This window comes from Lolium perenne, chromosome 2 (genome assembly GCF_019359855.2).
Source record: "Lolium perenne isolate Kyuss_39 chromosome 2, Kyuss_2.0, whole genome shotgun sequence".
NCBI classification, from domain to species: Eukaryota; Viridiplantae; Streptophyta; class Magnoliopsida; order Poales; family Poaceae; genus Lolium; species Lolium perenne.
The window spans coordinates 187,393,396-187,399,406 of record NC_067245.2 but is presented as its reverse complement, the minus strand read 5'-3'; the positions used below and the strand labels follow the sequence as shown (position 1 = coordinate 187,399,406).

General features: G+C 47.1%; 1 long non-coding RNA gene across 1 annotated transcript; it reads right to left on the bottom strand.

Annotated features, from left to right (window-relative positions):
• Window positions 1-3,534: 3,534 nt before the first annotated feature.
• LOC127330309 (uncharacterized) lies at window positions 3,535-5,284 on the bottom strand. Its single transcript, XR_011751023.1, has 2 exons — window positions 4,375-5,284; window positions 3,535-4,305 (listed from the first exon to the last, which is right to left on the bottom strand). It is a non-coding gene; the product is annotated as an uncharacterized lncRNA (long non-coding RNA).
• Window positions 5,285-6,011: the final 727 nt, after the last annotated feature.

Below are 6,011 nucleotides of genomic sequence, written 5' to 3'. Positions count from 1 at the left end.
TGTTTTAGAAGGGATTTTGTTTGTTTCAAAGCTTGCTGGAAAGGCTTTTTGGACGGTTGCAGGCCTTATTTGGCCGTGGATGCATCAGCTCTTCATGGCAGGTTTAAAGGACAGCTAGTTGCTGCTACTGCAGTTGATGGACATAATTGGATGTTCCCTGTTGCTTATGGGGTTTTGGAGGTTGAGTCACAGGAAAGTTGGACTTGGTTTCTGCAGAATTTGCGCGATCTTATAGGTCATCCACCAGGACTTGTTATCCACACAGACGCTTGCAAAGGTTTGGAGACTGCGGTAGAAGCAGTATTCCCTGGAGTGGAGCATAGGGAATGTATGCGACACTTGGTACAGAATTTTACAAAGAAATTCAAGGGTAAAGTTTTCTTGACAACCTATGGCCAGCTTCATACACATGCAGCTCTAGGAAGCATCTGTTTCATTTGGATGTGTTGTATAAACAAAAACACAGGGTGAAGGAGTACTTGGATGAACATCATGGTAGGGTGTGGTCAAGAAGCCAATTCAATGAAATTTGCAAGGTAGACTATGTAACAAGTAACCTTGCGGAGAGTTTCAATTCAAAGGTCAAGTCATTGAAAGGGCTTATGCTGTGGCAAATATTTGATAAGATTAGGCAGATGATCATGATAAAGATCGATCTGCGTCAAAGAATTGCATCCACAAATTATGTTGGCCATCTCATGCTCCCATCTTTGATTAAGTCTTTGCATGAGAGGGCAAAACAATTGAGGATGCAATGCGTCAGAAAAGGAATGGAGCACGAGGTAACCTACACCGGTCAAAACAGGCAGTGGAGGTATCCAGTGAGTTTGGTTGATAGGACATGCCATTGTAGGGGATGGCAGATCCGTGGGATACCCTGCATACACGCATTGTTTTTCATGAGTGTTATAGGGGTGAAGATGGTGAAGTTGATCAGTATGTGTCAGAGTATTTCTCTGTTGCCAAATTTAGGGCTGCATATGCTATGAATGTTCCTACCTTGTTGGGAAAAGACCAATGGATGAAAGTCGATCCAGGCTTCAAACTGTACTCTCCAGTATTGACTAGACCGGCAGGTAGGCCGAGGAAGAATAGGATCAGAGCTAGTGCAGAGGGTGGTGCACCGATTCGAAAACGTAAGTGCAAACGTTGTGGAATCCCTGGACACATTGCTAGGATTTGTAAAAATGGAGTTGACCCAGCTTTTGGAATGGAAGATCAGGCGGGAGCAGAAAATGCGAGAGGAGAATGAAGCAGCAATTCAACTTGAGATTGAAGCAACAATTCAACATGAGGTGATTGAAGCAGCAAATGCAGAGGAGATTGAAGCAGCAGTTCAACATGAGGAGATTGAAGCAGCAAATGCAGAGGAGATTGAAGCAGCAATTGAACATGAGGAGATTGAACCGATGGATCGAGAGCAGAGGGAACAGATGGATGTAGAATGGCTTCAACCGATGAGTCTAGAGGAGAGGGAACAGTATAGTCGAGAATGCCTCGAAAGTAGTAAGGCCATGATAGATGCTAACTTCGAAGAGTACATGGCAGAAGAAAAAGCACAAGCTTTGCAGAAGAAGAAGAACAAGAAAGAGGGCAAAAGGAAGGTAGACACCGGTAATATCCCTGGTAGGGTTACCCGGAGTAAGGTGGTGGCCCTAGCGAGTCACACCAGGAGCAAGAGAAAGATTTTATTCTGAACAACTAATTTGAATTTGTATGAACAATTTGTATTGTGGTTCCCTTTGTATTGGGGATCCCTTTGTGTTGAACAATTTGTATTGGGGATGCCTTTGTGTTGAACAATTTGTATTGGGGATGCCTTTGTGTTGAACAATTTGAATTTGTATGAACAATTTGTATTGTGGTTCCCTTTGTATTGGGGATCCCTTTGTGTTGAACAATTTGAATTTGTATGAACAATTTGTATGCCACATTTAAGCCACATTTATCATTTTAGGGTTTTAGGGTTTTAGGGTTTTAGGGTTCAATTCAAAATAATTCAAAACATGGTGGAACCTTCCCATGGAGCCTTGTTATGTTACCTACAACCTAGAGAAATAATAATGGAAAAGGAAATATAGAGATACTAGATATGCCAAAAGCTTCAAAACCACTTCCTAGTCCATGAGCTACTAGATATGAAGATGCAGGGCTTTCTGCTCAATACACCTCCCAAATACCCACTATGCTTACAAACTTTGTCCAAATGAGTCCAAATTCGTCACACTTGTGTATCTTTGAGTTGCAAACAATATCTAGTCGGCCAAAATGTAATATATTGTTCAAATAACACAATTTTACAATTTTTATGCCAAAAGCTTCAATTTCCCTTAGTCCGTTTATTATTTGGGTGCCCCTGTTTTACTTAGTATTACTCAGTTTTCCCCCTCCGGGCCCACTTGTTTTACTCGGTCATACTCAGTTTTGCCCTTCCGATAAACATTTCCTCACTTTTCCCCCTCTTAGTTCTACTCAGTTTTCCTAACTTGTACTCACTGGCTGATCTCTGATTGGTCGAGATGTATGTCACACGGATCTTGGTTAGTTGAAAGCTCAACGAACGCTTGCACCGTTCGATCATTTATGATCGGACGGCCTGTATCTCTCTCTACCACGATGGACGCATACGGAGACAAGAGAAGAGCACATACCTACCAACCCTGGCAGTCGCATATTCCAGTCGCATCCTCCTCTCTCGTATTTCTTCTCTTACTACGGCGGTCGCGGCGCGCGCGGATCTAACCGTGCGTGCGGCGGCGTGCGGCGCGGCGCAGATCTAACCGTGCGTGCGGCGGCGTGCGGCGGCGCGGATCTAACCGTGCGTGCGGCGGCGCGGATCTAACCGTGCGTGCGGCGGCGCGGATCTAACCGTGCGTGCGTCGGCGTGCGGCGGCGCGGATCTAACCGTGCGTGCGGCGGCGTGCATCTAACCGTGCGTGCGCCGTGGATCTAAGAGTGCCGGTGAGGATCTAACCGTCAGAAATAGTTGAAATGTCTCTCTCTGTCTCACTTTCGATTCTATTCTCAGATCTGTTGAATGATGAAGAACACCAAGACGGCGGCCGTGCCGACAGTGGTCATCGATGCCACGAACATTGAAGCCATCGCCTACAACATCGCTTCGACGGCGCAGACCCAGCCTTCAATGTCGGAGCCTGTTGATGTCTCACTTCCGGTGCCGAGAGTGCGAATCGATGCCAAGACGATTGAAGCCATCGTCTACAACCGCGCTGCAAAGCCGCCGATCCAGCCCTCCGCAGATCCATCGCTGATGAAGAACACCAAGACAGCGGCGGTTCCGACAGTGGTCATCGATGCCACGAACATTGAAGCCATCGCCGATAACATCGCTTCAACGTTTGATGGCGCAGATGACCACCCCTCAGCCGCCCGTCGTCCCGGCCTTTCTTGCCCATCGCTGCGCGACCGTGTTCGACGCCGCAAATTGGGATAAATTATTATAAATTCGAACTACTACCTCCGTCTCAAAAAAAGCTTCTTCACGTTCTTGATGTGTCCATGTACATCCGTATGTATGATTTGAATTCTATCCCAACTTGATTGGGAAGATATTGATATGTATTTGATCCGGAGGCTGGTACATGCTTTCACTTTTGGGATCCCTTGCTAAAATTATCGTGCACATTACTTAGCACAAGTAGGAAATTGTACACCGAAATACAGTGCTTAGAGCCACAACAAAATACAGTGGTTAGAGCCATCTACTGAATAACAATTCTATACTAAATCGTCTACCAGAACCACATAACTGCTAGGACAGGGATGACACCTAATAAAACTGCACAGATGAATCTACTTTTCTCCTCTCCCATCACTTTTAGTTCATGTTCTAGATTTTCTACCACTTGATCAAATACGGCAAGATCTGTCTCAACTCTCAACTTCTCCTTGCGAATAAGCTCTGAATTCTTCTTTTCTTCATCCACAATACGCTTCAGCTCGAATATCATCAGGTTTTTACGGGCCAATTCATCACCTAAATTGGCCACCTTCTCCTCCAAATCCATCCTCTGGCTACACCACTGGGTTGATTCATCTTGGTATGCAATGTACCATGGATCATCGGCTTGCACGGCTAACTGTAACAATAATGGAAAAAAGAACAACTGAAATCACCCCAACAGGCCATGGCGGAACTTCAAATTCAACGGTAGTACAGAGAGCTGAAGCTATATACCTGCACTTCCGACGAGGTAGGAGAAGTAGAACGTGGCCACGACATGATCGAATCCCCACCCTCGCCGGTGTACCCGCTACGACGAGACATTGAGGACTATTTCGTACCTGCAAACTCCAATAAATTACGGGAACCGAATCGATTAGGGGGCGGGGGAGGCAGAAGCGGAGGTCTACCAATTGGTGCGCGGAACAAATCCCGGTCGTCGTGGGCGGCGGATCTGCTTGCGGCGGACTTTCCTGCGGTGGGTACAATGCGTGCGGACGAAACAAGTGCTGGAGCCGTGGTTGACGTGCAGCGCCGCAGTTCGTCCGACGCCGCCGGGGGACAGAGCCGGCGGCGCGACGAGGCGCCGGCGCGCCGCCGGCGATGGCTGCTCCGTCCGACGGTGGGGAACGAGCTGCCAGCGGTTCTCCGGTCTAGCTTAAGAATAATTAATTAGCGAACTTGTTGCTTCTCTCTATGATATTCTCTAAAGACATATATCAGAACGGCAAGATATGATTTTTTCTCTCTAAATAAATAGACGACCCCACTGGTCATTGGCTGCGGCAGCCCCACAGAGCGGCAATATATGAGTTTCTCTAAATAAATAGACGACCCCACTGGTCATTGGCTGCGGCAGCCCCACAGAGCGGCAATATATGTCTTTTCCTGAAAAATAGACTACCCCACTGGTCATTGGCTGCGGAGGCCCCACAGAGCGGCAATATATGAGTTTCTCTAAATAAATAGACGACCCCACTGGTCATTGGCTGCGGCAGCCCCACAGAGCGGCAATATATGTCTTTTCCTGAAAAATAGACGACCCCACTGGTCATTGGCTGCGGAGGCCCCACAGAGCGGCAATATATGAGTTTCCCTAAATAAATAGACGACCCCACTGGTCATTGGCTGCGGCAGCCCCACAGAGCGGCAATATATGTCTTTTACTGAAAAATATACGACCCCACTGGTCATTGGCTGCGGCAGCCCTATAGAGCGGCCCCATTTGTCATTGGCAGCACCGCGTATAAAATCATGAAATAAAACGGCCCACACGTCAGCGATAGATGGATGGCTGCTCCGACGTGTCTCCTGACCCTACCCGTCAGCACGAGACGGTCAGGGAGGAGCTACCCCTGTGCGGCCCCACCCGGTCAGACTAACGGTCAAGGCCTCTGACCTGACGGCTACCGGCCGTTCCAGCACTTGTGCGTGTTTCAAACTAGAGGAGGGGAAAACTGAGGAAAAACTAAGGGACTGGGGAAAACTGAGTACAACTAACGAACCAGGGGCACGAAACTAGAAATCCCTTTTCAATTTGTCTAGACCTAGCTGTAGCATCTAGAAAGGATCCCAATGAACCACTATCATCAAGCACAGCAGAAACATTATCAATATTATGAGAGTTTTCAGATTCAGCAGACGTACCAGCTTGTGGCGGTGAAACAAGTTGACTTATCACAGATGGTGAATCAAGTGTAGCGGAGGTACTCAGAGTTGTACCTTTTCTTGTAGTGGATGGTAATATGGCGACTTTAGAATCGCGAGCTTTACCCATGATGGAGAATTTGCAGCGAACAATATCAATCCAAGTGAACTTCCAAATAAAGCTATGCTCCCCGGCAAAGGTGCCAGAAAACAGTCTTGATAACCCACAAGTATAGGGGATCGCAGCAGTCTTCGCGGGAAGTAAATCCCAATTTATTGATTCGACACAAGGGGAGACAAAGAATACTTGGAGGCCTTAACAGCGGAGTTGTCAATTCAGCTGCACCTGGAAACAGACTTGCTCGCAAGAGTTTATCAGTAGTAACAGTTTTATAGCAGT